This window comes from Bos javanicus, chromosome X (genome assembly GCF_032452875.1).
Source record: "Bos javanicus breed banteng chromosome X, ARS-OSU_banteng_1.0, whole genome shotgun sequence".
Classification (NCBI taxonomy): Eukaryota; Metazoa; Chordata; class Mammalia; order Artiodactyla; family Bovidae; genus Bos; species Bos javanicus.
The window spans coordinates 16105389-16126866 of record NC_083897.1 but is presented as its reverse complement, the minus strand read 5'-3'; the positions used below and the strand labels follow the sequence as shown (position 1 = coordinate 16126866).

Genomic DNA, 21478 nt, shown 5'->3' with positions numbered 1-21478 from the left:
CAGCACCGCCCCCCCTCCCCGCCCCCAGCACCTCTAACTTCTGCATCAGGAAACAGACTTTCTGCCTTTTGTTTCATGATAAATACCATTTTCCCCCAATTTAGAAAGTTATTCATCTTTATGAAGGGAAGGAAAAATACAAAAGAAATTTTTTAAATCATACACAAGAAGATAAAAATAAAGTGTAATAAACTGTAATAAAATGTCATCCCCAGTACCACTGCCAACATTATGCATTTCCTTTCACTCTGTATAGAATTGTGTGTGTGCTGCATAAACCTTGCCTTACCTTCTGCCTTCTTATAGACCTCTCTCTTCCTCTCACTCCCACTTGCTGATCCTGCAAAGTCAACCTCTCCCTCCCTTTATCCTTCCTGTCAGCTTCAGATTTTTCCCAGAGTATCAGAAAATATCTAAATACTACTTGATCTTCTCCCATCATAGACTTTTAAAAAATATACCAATTATCATGGTTATTTTTTTTTCTGATCAGAAAATAAAAACATATGCTTTCTAGAAAACTGTAATATAGAGATAAAAATAATTATGAAACCTAACCTGTAATTCCATTACCCAGTGAAACCCTTCCCATGTTGGTATATGTTCTTTCAATATTTAATGAGAACTGTTTCTTTTTTTAAAAAAATGTTTCACTTGTTCCATGCAATGCAAAAGGCTTTTAAAACTTAGGAAGGAATGGTATTTTATAAATATTGTTAAATTAAAATATATTACTTTTCAAATTCTATGAGGCCATCAGAAATTATGTTTATGAGAACCATGTAATAATAATAATAGTAGTAAATTCTACCTTCTATTGACTGGGGCTTCCCTGGTGGCTCAGATGGTGAAGTGTCCGCCCTCAATGCAGGAGACCCGGGTTCAAGCCCTGGGTCGGGAAGATCCCCTGGAGAAGGAAATGGCAACCCACTCCAGTATTCTTGCCTGGAAAATCCCATGGACAGGGGAGCCTGGTGGGCTATAGTCCATGGGGTCGCAGAGAGTTGGACACGACTGAGTGACTTCACTTTCACTTTCTATTGACTACTATGTTCGAGAAATTTTTCACGTGCCAACTGTATTCCTTAACCCTGTTTAGGCTTTCCCACTGATGGGTCAGGTTTCACCAGCTATATGGTCTTGGGTAAGTACCCACCCTGCCTGTTCCTAAATTTCCTCCCCTATGAAAACAATGTTCCTATTAGCATGTACCTCCTGAGTTCCTGAGCATTCAGATGTGGTGGTGGCTCACGGTAAAGAATTCTCCGTGCAGTTCGATCCCTGGGTTGGGGAGGATTCCCTGGAGAAGAGAATGGCTACCCACTCCAGTATTCTTGCCTGGAGAATCCCATAGACAGAAGAGCCTGGCGGGCCACAGTCCATGGGGTTGCACAGAGTCAGACACAGCTGTGTGACTAACACCTGCGTTCCTAAGCATTCAAATGTGATGATCCGCCTAAGGCACTTGGAATAGAACCTGGCACACCACAAGCATTCCAGACATGTCTTTTCACCAAATAAATTCCATTCTCCATTAAAGGAACCAGGGAATCCTCAGAGTAATGACTAGAGCTGGATTGAGGCAGGAAAAATATGAGTCTGTGACATCTTGTGCTTCCAGAAAGTAAGGAAGTGCTTGGAAAAGGAAGGGGCCTGATAGCTGGACACTGGAGCCAACCTGAAGAAGCACCCAGCGAGCAAAGTGTCAAGCTCATGGAAGACAAGGAAAGACTGAGAAACTGTCAGAGATTGGAGATTAAAATAAACATGACAGATAAATACTATGTGGGATCCTGGATTGGATCCTGGAGTGGAGAAAGCACATTAGAGGGAAAATTGGTGAAATTCAAATAAGGTCTCCAGTTTACTTAATAGAATTACAGTAAAGTTAATTTCCTGGTTTTGATAACTGTGGTATGTATGATGGATGTATAAGTCATTGACATAGGAATCTAAGTTAAGGGTCTCCAGGGGTACTCTCGGAGAAGGCGATGGCACCCCACTCCAGTACTCTTGCCTGGAAGATCCCATGGGTGGAGGAGCCTGGTAGGCTGCAGTCCATGGGGTTGCTAAGAGTCGAGAACCACTGAGCGACTTCACTTTCACTTTTCACTTTCATGCATTGGAGAAGGAAATGGCAACCCACTCCAGTGGTCTTGCCTGGAGAATCCCAGGGACGGGGGAGCCTGGTGGGCTGCCGTCTCTGGGGTCGCACAGAGTCAGACACGACTGAAGCGACTTAGCAGCAGCAGCAGCAGCAGGGGTACTCTGTACTATTTTTGCAATTTCTCTGTAAATCTAAAATAATTTCAAAGTTAAATGTTTTAAAAAGAACTTTCTTAGTCTTGCACATGCACCTTCTGTTTTTTTTTGGTGCTCAGAAATACAGTGGAGTATTAGTTTTTTTGCTTTTCTTTCTTCTTCTTTTAAACTCTGGGTGTGGTAATGAGAAAGCTCTGAAATCCATGCAATGGCTGATCCTGAAACTCACCTCAACCAGCTAGATGAGTCAGATAATTGAAATAGTTAATGAGAGCACTCATACCCATAATAGCGCTTCACAAACCTAGCAAATCAAAACCTGCGAATGTAGAATATTCAGTTGAGATTGTTACAACTTACAGATAGGAAACTAGGGACCTAGTGAGAGCGAGAGTCCCTTGCCCAGGGTCACATAAGCAATAATCAAAAGAACCTGAAAACTGCAGTGTTCTTCCAATCATTTCAGTCTTTTTTCCCATGGAGAAAAAGGAGATAAGAGAAAACATCATTTGGGATTATTGTATTTTGTTTCTGTTTTTGACCTTTGCAGCATTCATTTCATTCTGAGGAGAAACATAGAAACATACTGCTCAAAAATATGGAACGCTTCACAAATTTTCATGTCATCCTTGTGCGAGAGCCATGCTAATCGTCTCTGTATCTTTCCAATTTTAGACTATGTGCTGTCAAAGCAAGCATTGGGCTATTGTTTTACTAAACCAAAAGCATCCAGCGCTTATGGTCAGACTGTCCCATGTGACACTGGGATGCCCTGCTTTCGACGTTGTGTGGTTCTCCTTTACTTTTTGTTACTTTAGAAAGGGGGAAAAGTCATCTTTCCTTTTCCTAATATCTCCCTCATTTGTTGTTTCACAATATTGTGTTTAGATGAAGACTTTAAAATTCTTTTATTTATTTCTTTGACAATTATTCTGGCTGTTAATTTTGAAAACAAGAAGGAAGAGGGGCCAGGGTGTTTTATTTTTAGAGCAAGTTATCTAACTTAGTGATACTGCGCTTTTTTAAATCACTGAGAGTCAGAACACTGAGCTGTCTCTACTCACTTGCCCATCCTTCTCTCCAAACCCTGCAGCACTGAGTTAGCTAGCCAGAATCGGGGATTGTAATGGGCTGTGGATCATGTATAGCTTCACTGCAAGAAACTCTTTGATGTCTGATGCCGTTATAGATATACTCATTAGTACAAAGTCTGGGCCAGCTAGGGAGGTACCTGTCACAGATCAGCTGAAGATATTGCAGTAGCAGGTCAGCCTTGTTATGGGTCAAATACAGTTTTGTAAAGGAAAACAGAATCTAATCCAATGAATTTAAAATGTTGTTTTATGGAAGCATAGCTCAAGATCATTTCTCACTACCCCTTGCAGCCAAGGCTGCAGTTGGCTGCATAGTAAGAAAGGAGTTGTGATATAGCCAGGAAGGTATTTTTCAACCACAATTTGATACCATTAAGATGGACCTTTTGTCACAGGAACCCCATTTAGTATGAGTGATCTGAAGTTTGAATACTGTCTACTGTATGTCAACTCATGTGTGGAAGAAGCTCTTTATATGTTAGGGACATAGATGTCTGATTTTACTTTATCATCTAATACTTCTCTCATGTCACATACTGTATAATCATTACAAATACTTTTTCTCTACTTCACCTTTTTGTGAAATGTGGACACAAGATACTTTTGTGCATCTGGAAATAGCAATTAGTTCTTCTAGGAACATGACTTTTCTCATATAACATCATTTACTCACTGCTGTTTTTGCCCTTACAGATTAGTTTTCTGATTGTAACATCCCCAAGGTTGTCTTGTTTTCCTCTGTCTCAGCCTGCCACTTGATTGTTGACCTACAGGTTTATATATTCCAGAGGAATTTTAGCTGTCTGTTCTTTCCTCAATATTTCTAAATAATCTTTTCATTTTTTTCTGTATTTCCTCCACTGTATAATAAGTCTTTGGTTTCTTAAATTTATGTTTTTTGTTCCTGTTAGTGTCTAATCCAGATTTGCAGCCCTGCTTAGGTTTTCAGTGTTTTTATTACTGTGCATTCAGTTATCACCACAGGGTCCAGTTTTACTGCTAGACGTAATGAGAAGTTTAACTCATGCTTTTTCCTATCTTTCTTGATACTGTTTTCTTAAAAGTCAGTAAACAGTTCCATTTGTTCTACAACCTTTTATTTTGTAAATCTCCACCATTTAGATTAACCATATTGTTTAGAGTTCAAGTAAATTATTTTTCCAATATTATTCATGATGAGTTTGTATAATATGGCTTAGTGTTGCTTAGTTGCTAAGTCATGTCCACCTCTTTTGGAACCCCATAGACTGTAGCTCGCCAGGCTCCTCTGTCTGTGGAATTCTCCAGGCAAGAATACTGGAATGGATTGCTATTCCCTTCTCCAGGAAATCTTCCTGATCCAGGGATTGAACCCAGGTCTCCTGCGTTGCAGGCAGATTCTTTACCTCTGAGCCACCAGGGCTTAGTGTCATGCCTAATCTGTTTAGTGAAATAGATGTAACAATAGGGTCCATCAATTTTTGCAGCTGTTACTGGTTCATAAGCATGTGAATATATGCTTTCAGTTGGATTTTTTCTACTGTAAGTAGACATTTTATTGTAGTTGAAACTCAAATTTTTATTTACACAGTGGGAATTGGTAGAAAAGAGATATTAGCCTTTTGCTCCTCCCCATGTTCTTGTGGGTACACAGTAGACAGTGAAGGCAGTTTCCACACTGAAAAACATCCAGTGGCTTGAAAACATAGAGTCCACAGTGATAGAACCAATTTCCTGAACTAAAATATAACCAGTGTGTTAGGCATGATTTGCCTGCTAACTAGTTAAAACTAAGGTTCTGGTTTCTGTCTTTAGCATGCAGAAATGCAAACAGAAAATGTTTTTTCTCTGTGACTTTAAACTTCACCCATCTTCTATATGTGTCTGGGTACAGTGAGTAGGCAGCATTATAGTATCGATCATCTCTTATTCCATTCCAAATACATTTTGGAGATTATATTTTTAAGATGACATTGTGTTAAGATCACACTGTCGTACTGTCTTAAAATTTTTGTTCATCCTATTTATGAAAAAAAAAATAGTAATCCTGAAGTAGCCATTTGAGAAGTTTGAATATTTAAAAACTCTATGTGGTTTGAAAACATTTGCTAAATACCTGTCCTAGAAGTTGTTTTTCTGTTGTTAATGTTTATACTTAGCACATGCTTTGGTAAACGAACTTAAATCTTTTACCAACATTTGTAAAAACATAATCTCTAGAGGGTTTTTTTTTTTTTTTTGCAATTTCCTGGTTATTTCACTTTTTCTCTTAGCCAGAAAAGCATTCTATATGGACGCAAATTCAATTTTAACTTCCAAGCAACCGAAAAAAATTTTTTGTTTATTTTTATTCTGCTAGCACTACAACAAAGAAAGGATTTTTCCAGCTTTATTGAGATATAATTGACCTATAACATTGGTTAAGTTTAAGGTATAAAACATGATGATTTGATACAACTATATATTGGGAAATGATTACCACAGTATGCTTAGTCAACACCTCTGTCACCTCATATAATTACTCTTTTTGTAGAACATTTCCAGACTTACTCTCTTAGCAACTATCAAGTATATAATACAGTTTTGTTCACTATGGGCTTCCTTGGTGGCTCAGATGGTAAAGAATCTGCCTGCAATTCAGGAGACCTGGGTTCGATCCCTGGGTTGGGAAGATCTCCTCAGGAGGAAATGGCAACTCACTCCAGTATTTTTGCCTGGAGAATCCTGTGATCAGAGGAGCCTGGAGGACTATAGTCCATGGGGTCACAAAAGAGTCAGACATGAATGAGTGAGTAACACTCTCTCTGTTCACTATGATGCTGTACATTATATCCATAGAACATATTCATCTTATAACTGGAAGTTTGCACCCTTAGATCATATCTCCCTATTTTCCGTACTCCCCTGTCCCTGGTAACCTCCATTCTACTCTATTTCTATGGGTTTGGCTTTTTTCAGATTCCTCATGTCAATGAAATGATACAGTATTTGTCTTTCTGTGTCTAGCTGTCAAGGTACATGCATGTTGCCAAAAAAGGATTTCCTTCTTTATCATGGCTGAATAATATTCCATTGTGTATGGTTTGGAATATTGTCTTGTCTTTCAAAGATGCCCTAGAGGTAGTCTTCATAAATACCTCTTTCTTCAGTGAACCACAGATGTAACCATGGAAATGTTTGATGTGAATCATGGTATCAGCAATGGAATAAACATAGAAAATGCTGCCTTGTAATAACAGCTCTAAAAAGGGCTCCTTGTGTGGCCTTGAGCAAGTCATGAGAATCCTCCTACCTCTGTTTCTCTTCATACAAGAGCACGGAGCAGCACTCAATTTGTAGGCTTATTGATTATGGTTTACTACAAGGATTTTAAATATTAGGGGTCATTTGATGCTGAAAGTCCTGTTAAATCCATTAAGAGTTCTATATACACCCAGTTCCTCAAAGAAATTATTCATTCAGCAAATATTTATTAAAACATGTTACTTGTTAGGCAAGGACTGCACCGAATGCAAAGTTGTGGAAGATGTGGTCCCTGCCTGACCTCCTAGTAGGAAGCTGCTTGTGTTATGTGCCATAAGCCAGGTACAAACTAATCATGAAAAGAATCCAAGGGGGAAGGCAGGGGGCTGGAATTACACCCAGCTGTGGTGGTTAAAGAAATAGTCATTAAAGTGGTACCATGTGAGATATTCTTGGAAGGAGGGATAGGAAGAGATTCCAGGCAGAAAGGATAACCTCAGCAAAGACAGAGGAAAAACTGTAGCATGGATTTGGGGAGTTGAGTGTTAAGTCAACCTCTGAAGTGTAGATCGTACGTTGGTAGAGGAGTAGCCTTAAAAGGAAGTGAGGAATTTGAACTTGATTTTGTAGCTCTGAGGAATCTGACAATTTTTAAGTAGAGAAATGGCATCACCAGCCTATGTAAGATGAGTGGATAGAGCCAAAGGGACTGGCGACAGGGGAACCGCTTAGAAAGCTCCTATTGAAGCTTAGAAAGCTTCATATTGATGGAATGAAATGATAAGAACTTGAATTAGTGGGAAGGAAAAGCCACTGATGGGTTTGAGATGTTGTTCAAGTCAACATGGTTAAATAAGAGGGGGTTGAAATTTTACTTCTGCCTACTGCTGTTGTGTTCACCTCCATATCCAATTTCATCACATTTGAAGTGAGTATTTCTCAGACTTTTTGGGGGGTTTCACATTAGATGATGTCATTTACCACCACAGCTTTTGTGCCTAGCACACACAGTACATATTAGGAGTTTGAAAAGTGTTCATTGAATGAAACATACCCCCACTTTGTTGCATCATTTTGACAGAGGAAGAACCAATATGGGCTCCCCTACAAGGGGAGTCATCTCTCCATGTGTGTCTATATTTCTACTCCCAGTTCAGTTTTTACCTGAATATGAATGAAAATTGTGTACACCCATGTGTCAACATTCCTCACTCAGTCACATTTTAACCTAGATTCGATAGCCTACCGATTGCTGATTTTTGTGAATTTCTGTCCCTTAGCATTATAGAAATGTTCCTTGGCCAAGCACCTTGGATGCTCTCCAAATGTTGCATTTTGAGTGTTTTTACCCTCTATGTGGATTTTTTTAAAAATTGCTGAGTGGCCACTGTAACATCTTGGGTTTCCCTGGTGGTTCAGATGGTAAAGAATCTGCCTGTAGTGCAGGAGACCTGGGTTCGATCCCTGGGTCGGGAAGATCCCCTGGAGAAGGAAATGGCAACCCACTCCAGTATTCTTGCCTGGAGAATCACCATGGACAGAGGAGCCTGGTGGGCTACAATCCATGGGGTTGCAAAGAGTTGGACACGGTTGAGCAACTAAGCACTGTAACATTAATATCTTAAAGTAATTAGTGTGATAAGCTAGTAATATTCAAGCATCGTTTTTTGCCTTTGAATGTTTGAAATTTAATTTCACAACAAATGGCTACCTTGCAAGTAAAGGTATTCTTGGAAGCACAATTAGTGCTAATAAGGTCATTCTGAGTCACTTACAAGGTCAAAATCTGCAGAAAAGTGTTTTGTGTAAAAGGTAACTGCCTATTCCAATAAAACTATATATTTAAAGTTTAATCAATAAAGACTGTCCTGAATGTACAGTGATCTTTTAAAAGTCCAAAGAGTTTGAGCATGGAAAGGCAAAGAAAAATTCTTAGAGAGCCCATGTATTGACATTCTAAAATAAATGTACCAAGCAATCTGCTTTTTCAAAGACATCTGGAAATAATGAGAAATGTGAAAGTAATTTCAAGATGGAATTTTTAAAAGGGATTTCTAGGCTTACGCGCTGTACCTTGATATTTGTACAGTCAGTTCAATCTCTTATACCATCTCCATCTTCATCTCCATTTCACATAGTGATTTCAGTTTTTCAGGACAGACATCCTGAGGCCTTGGGTGAATCAAGACATGATTCAGGGTTAGGCAACTGACTCTAGTTCAAAAATAAGAAAAGTACCTGGGACATTTTTAGAAAAATGTTTCAAAAAAGAAGAAAACTTAAGATGGTTTTAAGTATTTAGCAGCATTCAGCTGATGTCATTAATAGTTTATAATAATGTTCATAATTGTAACTTGCATATTTGAATAAGCGACTGACAGCTAAGATGAAGCCAAGACTCTCTTTCACTCTTCCCAACTTCTAAAGGTGTCACTCTGGTGGCACATGACATTTACTCCATCTCTGAAATATTCATGATAAATTTAATCATCACATTTCACTATTCCTCCCTCAAATCGCCTACTAGAGAAACACATAAGAAAAAAAAAAATAATAACATTACTTCCTAGCCAGAGATTGTAGAGAAAAAAGAGAGAGAAATTTGGAGACATCTATCTATCGCTTCCCTGATAGCTCAGACGGTAAAGCGTCTGCTTGCAATGCTCAAGACCCGGATTTGATCCATGGGTTGGGAAGATCCCCTGGGGAAGGAAATGGCAACCCACTCCAGTACTCTTGCCTGGAAAATTTCCATGGACTGAGGAGCCTGGTAGGCTACAGTCCATGGGGGTCACAAAGAGTCAGATACGACTGAGCGACTTCACTTTTCTTCTTTTCTTTCATCTATTGAGACAGGCTTTTCATTCTGAAATACTTCAGCTCTAATAATAATGTATTTGAAACAAAACCAGAATGAAAGTGTAATGAATAAAATAACATGCTAATGAAAGAGGGGGTGATAGAGAAAGGGAGACTCCCCCAGAGAGAGAATTATTTGTGCCATTTTTATCACAGATTATAAACTCCATTATCAATTCCTTGGCTTTCCTTGAAGCAAAAATGAAGAACTGTGATTAATTATGGCTCAGAGACATCTCGTTCTCCCCATCAGATTTCTCCTCCTCCTCAATAGCATCTCTAGACCCCTATTTTAGCCACCTTTGATTTCTACCCCACTGTCTTCCTTTGATTTCTATCCCATACTGTCAAGTGCTAGAGCCCCTCTCAGCAACAGTCCCCAGGCCCCTGCAATTGCAGGAGAGAGAAGATGTATAAACTCCTTGTAGGCAGGTTCCCTGCCTTACTCTTTGTGTCGTCCATAGTATCCAGCAGTCTTTTTACAGAGAGGTGCTTATTAACCAGTGTACTTTCTTTTATCGAGCAATAAGAACAATGCAGTTCAATACATTTTCCTCTCTACAGTAGTTATCAGAAAGCTCAGAGCTACACTTAGGGCCCAGCTGAAGTGATTAACCTTATCTAGCTTTTTGAAGTTTTTGATGTAATTGCCACCACCTTCCCCATTACATCACTCTGATTCTTTGCTGCTGCTAAGTCACTTCAGTCGTGTCCGACTCTGTGCGACCCCATAGACGGCAGCCCACCAGGCTCCTCTGTCCCTGGGATTCTCCAGGCAAGAACACTGGAGTGGGTTGCCATTTCCTTCTCCAATGCGTGAAAGTGAAGTCGCTCAGTCGTGTCCGACTCTTCACGACCCCATGGACTGCAGCCTACCAGGCTCCTCCGTCCATGGGATTTTCTAGGCAAGAGTACTGGAGTGGGATGCCATTGCCTTCTTTAGGCCCATGATAATGGTGTTTTTGGAAATGTGTCCTTATAAGAAGGACATTTCCAAGCCATTTTGGGAGAATGTAGTTGTGTAACTAGTGAGAGGGCAAGGGAAGAGGTTAATTCTATTTCCAGATTTCTTATTTGCAGCTTATTAAGCTGTTTGAGTGTTTTTTATTTTTGACATGTCAATGTATTACAAGCATTACGGTATTGCAAACTGGGGGCTTCAGTTTAAGTAAGCTGCCAGTGATACTCAGAAGTAAACTGCGTGCTGCTGAGACTACTCTTAATCAGAAGGGAAAGAATAGCGAATACTTGGAACTCCTTAGCAAGGTATTTATTTTCTTCACAATGAAAAGACGAACGTATCTTATGGGATGTCCTGTTTCCTTACTGCATCACTGCAGGGTACAACCGATGAACTTTGGTGCTTGCTTTGAGGTTTGGGAGTCTACCAATACTTCACCTTTTGGTTATCCATGTTGAAATGCTGTGGTCAACATTGTGTTGTTTGCTTGTCTAATGTGAAAAGTATTTCCTTCCTTTGAGCTTATCCTTTTTTTCCAAATACCTTTTCTGGGAGTGAAGAGAAGAGGTAGTGCTTTCAAATGAGTGTGGTTTCTGCAGTGTAGTAAAGGTATTAATTTATTGGAGAGCCAAGTTGAATTTACTAGAAAATCTTCTGCCTGCTTAAATTTGGGTACCTAACAAACATTTCAAAAGCACACCCTAGGGAGATTTGTAGAGCAAATATAGGCAACGTAGTACAGAGCTCTTAAGTACTTATCTCCATAGCTAATTGCACTACGTTTGTAAACAGAAAATGAATGTAAGTACAATAGAATTTTGAGAGGTCCAGTCCTTGTTTTTGCATGACCTGGACTGGCCTTCTTTTATGCGACTGCTAACATCATTACTGAGGTCAGAGATGTGGAATTAAGATATCAAAAGCCCTTTGATATGACCTTTTAGAAACTGAATTATCAGCAACATAAGAAAATGCTCAGTAAATGGCTCAATCTATTTTTGGATTAGACAGCTGCGTTCCCAGTGTTGGGAAAGTGTTGTTGGCTGACTGGCAGCACCACCTTCACCTGGGAACTTGGTAGAAATGTAAATTCTTGGGCCCCACCCAGAACTGCTGAATCACAAACTTTGAAGGTGAATCTGACAGTCTGTTTTAAAAGGCCCTCCTGAACACTCGAATTTGAGGACCACTAGTTTAGAGAAACCAGTGGCTCAGTTGGTAAAGAATCTGCCTGCAATGCCGGAGACCTGGATTCGATCCCTGGGTTGGGAAGATCCCCTGGAGAAGGAAATGACAACCCACTCCAGTATTCTTACCTGGAGAATTCCATGGACAGAGGAGCTGGGCAGGCTACAGTCCTTGGGATTGCAAAGAGTAGGACACGACTGTGTGACTAGCTTTCACTTTCACTGTCTAACAGTCCAGGAGAGTATCAACTAAGAATAATGTATCTCAGTTTCAGAATTCTCAGCAGTTATTATTCCTTCAATGCTTTTTCTTTTTTTCCACTTTTTTTTCAAATGGCCTCATCCTTGGCTTATTGTTTATATTCAGATCTGGTGGAAAGAAAATGACACATGTTCTGGAAGACATATATCTTTGGGAAAGTTATATTATTCTCCCCAGGGAGCACCACAATGCTTATTAGCTGAGAGAAGACATACTGCATGAGACGTACTGCACGAAAGAGCAGTTTACTTTTGTTGCTGTTCAGTCGCTCAGTTGTGTCCAACTCTGTTACACTCAGCATTTCTCAAAAAATATTTCACCACAGAACCCTCTTTTTGTGGAGCTCATGGAAACTTTCCGTGGAACATCTCATCACAGGTAGTTGGGCAAGAATACCATTGGTACGTAAATGTATGAAACCGAAAAGAAAAAGATTCTTTTAATCATTTGTCTATTGTAACACTTTGGAAGGATTAGTGACGTTTTTTATACTCCAAAAGCTCTAATGTAGGTGTCGCTAGCTGCCACAGGTGGACTTTCAAAATTTTATATGCAGCAAGTGTGGGGACAAAAAGGGTCTAGATATGTATATGGTATATATAATATGCGTTTGTATATAATATTTATTATTCTTTATAATAGAAATATATTCAATATAGTATTCAGTATAATGAGAATATTCAGTAAATGAATAAATATGTTCAAATGTGTTTCACATTTATGTGAGTTGCTCTTGGCTTCTAAGCAGTTGGCCTATTGAGAAGAAAAACAAGAAAAATGAAAAACTAGTTCAAATATTTAGAAACCGTTTTATAATGAGATTCATTTTTATTATTTTACCAACTTAGATGAATCATATTCAAAATCCCTTTGTGATAATTAATTATGTGTTAGAATTTTAAGCACCATTAATATCTTTTATAGCCTGTTATTTGTTTTGCTTTATCCTCCTAACTTTCTAGGAAAAAATGACTTGCCTGATTTTATTATTTTAATATGTGTTATAAATAAGATATAGATGGCCCCAAGGGCTTAGTGGTAAAGAATCTGCAATGCAGGAGCCACGGAAGACATGGGTTCAATCCCTGGGTTGGGAAGATCCCCTGGAGGAGGAAATGGCAACCCACTTCAGTATTCTTGCCTGGAGAAATCCCATGGACAGAGGAGCCTTGTGGACGACAGTCCATGGGGTTGTAAAGAGTCAGACACTACTGAAGCGACTTAGCACAGCATAAATAAAATACAACAGCTGTTTTGGCAAAAATAAAATATAGCAAGTACCAACCAAAAAAAGTGACACTCCAAACTTTTTTATATGATAGAAATTACTTTGAATGTTTTATTCACTATTAATTCTATAGTGAATTTGTGTTGTGTGAGATCTTAAAGTAAGAAGCTTGTAATAGTAGAGAAGTGCCTCTTGACTAGATAAACTTGTCTTCTAAGTAGGCACTGGCTTATTGCCAGTTGTAAAGGGAGCAATAATTCCTTTCTCTTTTCACTTATTTCCAAGGATAAAATTAAAGCCTGGATCTGCTTCTTTACCCTCTGCTCTTTCACCTACCATTACCAGCGAGCTGCGGGACAGCAACTGTATAACAGTCTCCAGTTCTAAAAAGAGAAATGTCCTTGGTTTTTTAACACTGTATATAAATTCCCTCCCTAGGCACATGATAAGTTGTATTACAAAATCAAAAATTCCTCATATAATGATGCATTATTTTTTGTGGGGAAATCAAATGGTAAAACAGTTTGTAATCTATCAATTTTGAAAAAATTCACAGCAACAATTTTAGCTCTGTTGTAATGAACTAATGAAAATAAATTTTTTTTTTCTGATTTGATCTCCAAAGCATACTAAACTTTACTTTTTCCCTTTGTCCTTTCAAAGTAGTTATGAAGTGTGTAGGAGCAGGAATTATTCCTAGAAAAACTAATTAACAGATTTGGAAAATAATTTAGTCGTGATCTAAAGGTAATTAGAATCCAGGGCATTTAAATCCCAGTTTAGCCCTCTTCCTAATAAAATACTACATTTATACTTAGTAAAATACTACATTCATATTAAAAATTTAGGTTTATTCCTGCTTTGTCTTGGAATAAATGCATTAGAAGTCAGAGTGTGAACTGCCGGTGACCTGATTCCAAACAGTAGATTCATTTCACCATTGGTTTTATTTATCATGATTATTTTCCCCATCAAATTGTCTTTGAAAGTATAAATACCCTTTTGGACTCTACATGTTCAATTGTGTAGTCACTTAAAAGATCTAGATTCCCTACTATATATATCATCAGTAAATATCTAGAACATTTTGATTTTTCAAAGCTGTGGAAAAACCTCAATGATAAGTTAGATTGAATAGAATTGATACGTTGACATCATATTTATATGTTTACCTGATGGATCCCCATGTTAATTTGCATTTGAAGTCTTCAGTCTTATTTTGTGAATAATGTTTACTTAACCAAAAATAAATTGACCATATAGAAAAGAAAATAAACATAACTCTTGCTTACAGGCCGAGTGGAAGCACTGGAAACAACAAATCCTAGTTCCCAGGTTCCCATATCATCACCCCATGTAGCACTTTGTCTGGTCATTAAAATCAGGTCCCCCCTAAAACTGAACCTTTGGTGGCATGTCTTTCGTGAGGTGTGTGTGAATTCTTATTTGTCTGTGTTCTTTGTGGAATGAAATGCTTCAGAAGAACACTTTGTACTTCTTTGCAATAAATTCAGTCTTCTGTCATTGTTTGGGATCTTCTCTGCTTTGTCATAGTGTTGAACCTACAGCCCTCAGCACTTTTTGTAGTCTGAGTAAACCTGCTTCTAAATGGCCCTGCCGTGTTCCTGTTTTTAATTCTTCTTTTAGTGTGGCAATAATAATAGTCCCAAAAGGCACACAACCAGACCTTTCACCGAGCCCCACTTCTATCCATTCTCTATGTCCATGGGGTTTTCAGGACTGTTACTCTTGTCAGGCTGTGGTCATTTGTGCTTAAGTTTTCATAACCCAGCTCCTGATTCCAGGACACTGCTTCTTCCAGACCAACTGGCAACATTCCTATTATGTATTTACTAAAAAGCTGTGCTAAGAGATGAGATATCTGTACTAATTGTTCTGCTTTGGTTAGGATAAAAGACTTAATAATGCGTTTAAAGCCGTTTGAACAGTGCCCAGCACATGGTAAATACACAGTAAAGTTATTCAGGTGGATGTGGTGTAAAAAAAACACTGGACATTCAGTTACCTTGTCTTACTCATTCTCAAGTCACCCAAGATGCCCAGGTACTTAACAAAACAGGCCACTTGGCATACATTCACCATTTGAATAGTTTGGGGACATAGCTGACAGCCAGTTGGTATGTAATCTTTATTATAATCTTAGACGGGAAAATAGTGACCGGAACACTGGAAATATTTGAACAAGTTCGTTCTTCAGTTTAGCACACCGAGATGCTGGGAAGCGCTCGTGTACATGTTCAAATCCCAGCTCTGCTGCCTTACTTCTGTTACCTTGCGCGTGTTCCTTCTGCTCTCTGTGCCTCAGTTTTTCAGTAGAGCACTGACTTCCTAGGGTTATACTGTGCAGATTACAGGAGGTAATGCACAGACAGCACTTTGAACAGTGTCTGACATATGGTAAATATACTACAAAGTCAGCTGATATTCAAGTGGACATGGTGTGAAAAAGATGCCAACCCAAACAGCGTTCAGTAAAGCCCGCAAATGAGTTGTACTTTTATGACTACTTTCATGAAATTAGTAGAAAATATAATTTTACAAGGGCCCCAACCTGGTCTCTAAATGTGGGTCAATAATCATCACATGCCAAGGAACATGAGCTAAACCTGTAGATACCATTACTCTGTAGCCCACTCATAAAAGGTCAGAATTAGTTCACATCTGAAGGGGGTCATTTGACCTTATATGCCAGAGTCTAGTATATAAAATCAGTGTAAAACATAAAACAACGTTAAATGCTCCACTTATCTTCAGGAGAAAAATAAGTGTGAAATATTAGCACACTTACATATATATATTTTTTTATATGGCCTAGTTTACTTCATTGTATCACTTGATCAAATATTCTTCTAGAATGAAATCTGGTTTACCTTGTATAAGAGACACATAAACTGGACTCTATTTCGGCAAGACACCTTTTGTGAAGTTTTCTAATTTTATTCTGCTTTTCAGGAAAGGCACAACAAAGCTAGAGTAGATTTAACTTTTCCCTCACCAGAAGAAGGATGCTGCTAATTAAAAGGCAGGGACTAGATCTCAGAAACCTTGCTGTGCTCTAGAGGGTTTATGTTTTTAAGAAACACTGCATCCTTACAAACATTCTGTTCTCCCCATAATTCTTGTTCTAACTGCTTAAACTGACTTGTGGAGTACAATTAATAGATTTTTTAAAACTAATTAACTTTTGCTGTCCTTTGCTTCACTTTGTTTTAGATGTGGAGACAGGCATTCTCTGGCAGAGGTCTTATTTCAACTTCTCTGTAAAGCTATGAGAGTTTTATGGTTGAGGGATTGATTTATTTTAAAACATAAAACTTCCACTTATCATTTTATCTTCTTTAAACAAGCCCATTTCTAGTTACATTGTTTGTGGATGGCCTTGTTTAGTTCTTTAAATACCAGGAACAGTTTCATCATCATCAAATATTAACTGCTCGCTGAAAGCAAAAGGTGAGTTTAACAAGGTTGCCATATTTACCAAGTGAAACTGAGAGAAGATCATTGTAAAACATTTCTTTTAAAAAAGTAGTCTTAGTAGTTTCATCAAGAAGTTTTCTAATTCTGTTCACATCTCTGAAATACATTTTGGATGAAACAGTATATTTGGTAGATATTCAGGCCAGGCAGAATAGATCTTTATTTTTAAAGAGAAAGAATTTATATCAATAAACTGCTTGTTTTTATGTCAGAACAAAAACAGCAACTTGGCCTAATAAAGAATCACTTGGCAAAAAAAAATAGCCACTTTATTTAAATACACACTGCATTTGGAATTTGGAGCTTTCTTTGGAGATTGTCTGATACTCTTAAATGCCTACAGTTTTAATAACAAGTTAGTGTAAAGGGATATTTCAGCAGGACTTTTGGTGATAAAAAATATATTATCATTAACAAAATGTAGACTTAATCCATGCCTCTGAGTATTCTCATGGCAGTCCGTGTCACCCAGTAAACCTTTCTGCTTGGAAGCTTCATATTTGTTACTAATCAGGTAGTTGGGTAGGAGCGTGAGCTTATTTTAAAGTGCATACATTTGGCTCTATTGTTTGAAATATTTCTACTTATGAATTTAGCAAGACCCTGTAAACAGCCATTTGGTATGCTTTTAAATTTCTTTATCTGAAAGAAAACTTACGTTTAGGAAAAAGAAAAAGAGCGAGATGGGGACTGATTTTCATCTCTGTGCCTCTAATTTCAAAAATACATAGGTAAATCAATAACTATATTTGTCCTTTATATAACCTCTGGGTGGAGGGGTAGTGACTGACTCTAGAGATGTAATTATTTAATTTATTCTTAGCAGCATACTGAGCTCTGCAAAGATAAATTGTTTAAATCTAAACAATAATCAGTGCCTTTCTCACCTTTTACTCCCCTCAGTTTGCAAGATACTTGTCTACATTTAATTCTTCTTTGAACCTTGCTTTTTACTTCGAGACAGGAAATTTAATTTTGCCAAGTGGAAACCGCAAGGCTTAAGTTTAGTGCACAGCTAAGACCCTTAGGAATTGAAGGGATTGCCAAATACCTTCTGACTTCCCAAATTTTAGTGCCGTTAGAACTCACTAGAGACCCTTAAGTCATGGAAAACCTAAGGTAACTGGCATGGTTTCAAGGGTTAGAAGTCACAGTGTAGGAAAGCCAGTTAGACAGAGAAGGCTTGAAGTTGTGGTTTTCAAAGTTGCCTGAGTGAAGCATTCAAACAAAAGAAGAAAGTGCAGCAGCCTTTTGGAAAGCTCTGGCAGAACTTACAACTTTGGCCAGGGGTGCTGGGAAGCTGACTGTGGGATCTTTGTAGCCATCATAGGAAAAATCTCCATCTTGTTAGCTGTGTGGAGATCAAATATGGACAGAAATGTTCAATGTCATTTTAACAGGCCATCCAGTTCCTTGGAGTTCACTGAATGCCATGGGGCTTGCTTTGAGTTTTAAAAGGAGGAAGTTAAATTAGTATTTTCATAAGGATTCTCTAATGAAATATGTTACAGGGTATCTTAGGGAAAAAAAAATGAGGGAATGGTTTCTGCGACTGAACTGTGTTTCTTAGTTAAAGACCGGCCGATTTCTTTATTTAGGACATGTGAGAGGGAACCTTTACTCAGCTCTGGTGGACTGTTCATCTCCAAGAGGGGAACAGAGTGTGCCATTCCTTACAAGTATTTCACCAGGAAGCTCAGTTTCTGAGCCTCCTCTCTTAGGAATATTACACAGACTGATTTCTAAGAGCCTTTCCAGCTTTACCATTTAATGTTTTTATGACATGTTGTCTATAAACATATAAGCTTCCCCAGTGAAGTGCAATTTCCTTCTCTCTGATCTAATTCTGACTCTTTGATAATCCCAACAAAAGAGCCTGAAATCTTAATAAAAAAAAACTTTAGGACTGTGTCTCGTAACTGATTCCTGAATTTTCACCACTGCCACTTTTGTGTTATACCTAGTCTGTCATGCGGGGCTGTTATGAATCACCGTTTTTCCTGAATATATTATTTTGTTCATTAGAATTAACCATGTTCCTCTATATCTGCCTCTGTTTTAATATGAGTAATCAAGGCTTGACTGTAAAAGACATCTATGCAAATAATGGCTATTCATGCCGTTTTTTGCACGTTGTGAATATGTATCTGCATCCATCTTCTGTGTGCTTGTAGAAACATGATGCTTAAGCAGATGTTTTCCTGGGCTTCACTGGATGACTTTTGCTTGAATTTGAGTATGCCACCGACAGGACTGAAGAAATGAAAGTTAATCTGCTCTCCTCTCCCTCCCCCTGCTAAAAAAAAAAAACAACTTTAAAACATAAAAGCCTCCTCTTCCTGTAATAATTCATATGTTCAAGAAAATTTATATAGACTTAAAGAGTCAGGAGATCGGCACAGTGGTCACTCACCACGCCCTCCCCCCATCCTAGTCTAAAGGAGGAGCTCTGGCAGGCAGGCATCAAAGTCATTTGAATACACAGTTGTTGCGCCACAGTGGTTGGGAAAGTGGAGTGGCTGACTGGGTAGGGAGCCGTGTGAAGCTTTTGGTGGGAGGAGCCAGGGAGTAAAAAATTGCTTTCTCCAACAGTCAACTTCCTTAAATTCCTTGCAGCTGGTCAGGTAAGCTGGGACTGAGAGGGCCTTCTGCTTTGCTCTGGGGGAACTGAAGGCCTAGTAGAGCCTAGGCTGTTTCCAATGGAGGGGGCTGCTTATGACCTTAAGGTAAAGGGAGGTAAATGGGTTTTTGAGGATTTGACTTTATTTAGCTTAACTCACTGGAGTGGACGAATAGATAGGGAGAGGGTTGCCAGATAATATTTCGTATGGGGCATACTTATCCTAAAAAAAATGAGTCCTTGTTTATGGGAAATTCAAATTTGATTGGGAGTCCTGTGTTTTCATTTGATAAATCTGGCAACCGTAGATGTGAGCCCAGATGGAAGCCCTAGCCGGGAAGAAAGGGTACAGGCAGCCAGTGTCCATTCTGTCCTGGTTCTGAGTCGCTGTAGTGACTGGACGGGTGTCCAGAAAAGGGAGCCGAGGCAATGCTGAGAGCCAGAGATCTGACTGCCTAAGGGTGGAGGGAGACACCCCTTTTATGTTGCTTCCTAAGAAGCCTATGTAGCAAGTAGCTTCTTGAAGGTGCATGATTTTCTGTGTATTTTAATTCTTGGAGTAACAAATTCAATGTCATTCTTTTCATTCTTTCCTCTTTTTCTGTGTTTTAATGACATTTTCTGTTGGCAGCCATCAACTACTTTAAAGACAGCTTCCATGAATACTTAGCATCAGAAACGCCTCTGACTTTTGGTAACTCGGTACCTGTGTGCTTCAGTTGTTTGGGGATTTTAATTTGATTCTGGTTGTCTGTTTTGTAAACAGAGATGATACATTCCTGAGGAACATATTGAACAGATATCACATTTTTCTCAAGCAACTGAAGGTGTTAGACCACAGGGGGAAAAATTGGGAAGTGGGCAGGGAGCAGACCTGGGGTATTGGGGAGGCAGGCTTGGTTTCACTATGAACAGCAACTATGATTTTTGGTGTTATTTGTTCTTCAGAAAAAGTTCAAGCTCATGATTATTTGGGAATCAATGTTCAACGTGAATACAGCTGAATTATGGGTCTTAAGCACAGCAGAAACATTTTTGTTGTAAGAGGTCAGTAGAGATGCACAGGAAGGCCTCACCCGGTGTGATTATCCTAAAGCCTTATATTCCACCTTTGTCTAAGTAGCTTCAGGGAATTTGACTTGCAGCTGGTTAGAGAAATGAAGAGTGGGAATGGAGCAGTTGGAGGAGGCACTTTATTCTAAACTGACCCTCGAAAAGCAGTGCTCCCCTTGGGCAGGCCCAGGTGCTGATTAAATATGAATCTGCTGCAGGTTCCTTTATTCAGTTTTATAGGGGCTCTATATCCTGGGCGGTTCTTGTGACCACAGACCCCTGGGAATTATACCAGGGTTTGTGTCTGCGTGCCTTGGGTTCGTAACATTTCTGATTCAGTGTATACTGAATGACCAGGAATTTTCAGCCATGGTGGTCACATACATGTCAGAGTATATATTCATTTAAAAAAATAAGCAGTAACAAATGAACTATTTACTATACCTGAATAAAATAACGGTTCATTTGAATCAGAAAACCAGGAACAGCTTCAGTCATGTGTTGGCTATTGTTCTCTTCTGGAGGAAGAAGAAAGAACTTAGGGAAGGAAATAGCAAGAGAAGCAATTAGGCTTCTAAGGCAGGCTTAGTGTGATACCCTATAAAATTATTCCCACAAAGTTTATCCACTCAGCAAACTTTTATAGAGTAGTCACTATTCACCAGGCACAGAAACAGCCCTGGAGGTTCAAAGATGAGGAAGATACAGTCTTGCCTTTAAACAAACTCAAAGTCAAATGGGAAGATAGGCATGCAAACAATTTATCAATGTACACAGTGATAAGTGCCATGATAAAACTGAGTACAAGATGCAGCTGGAAGCACAAACGAGGGAGAGATAAAAGGGAGTGGAGGAGTGGGGGTGGGAACATGGTTTCAGGAAAATCTTTATAGAGAAAGAGTCATTTGAACTGAAAATCCATATTGGGTAGTGAGAGTCTGGAAACTTGGCTTCTGTCCGTACTGAGCTGCCTGTTAATTAGGACGAGCCACATCATCAATTTGGCCTTCACTTTCTCTGTAAGATAAAGGTGCAGGAGATGTTCCTTAAAATCCGGTTCAGCCCTACATGTTTCAGTTCTGGTAATCAGGTTATCTCGTGGGCTGTTGCAGAGAACAACAGTGTGATTGTTGAGTTCCTCCTCCCTTCATCTTTTGGAGGTCACCATTCGAAAGCTTTCTTGAGGCAGATAGGCAAGAAAATTCTTCTGCTCTCCTCCCAGCTTCTTACTT

General features: G+C 38.9%; 1 protein-coding gene and 1 non-coding gene across 8 annotated transcripts in view; one reads left to right on the top strand and one right to left on the bottom strand.

The window, feature by feature from the left end:
- The window catches only part of MBNL3 (muscleblind like splicing regulator 3), a 121039-nt gene that overhangs the window by 56724 nt on the left and 42837 nt on the right, over positions 1-21478 (top strand). The window lies entirely within an intron of this gene.
- LOC133243554 (U6 spliceosomal RNA) lies at positions 2855-2957 on the bottom strand. Its single transcript, XR_009735110.1, has one exon. It is a non-coding gene; the product is annotated as a U6 spliceosomal RNA (small nuclear RNA).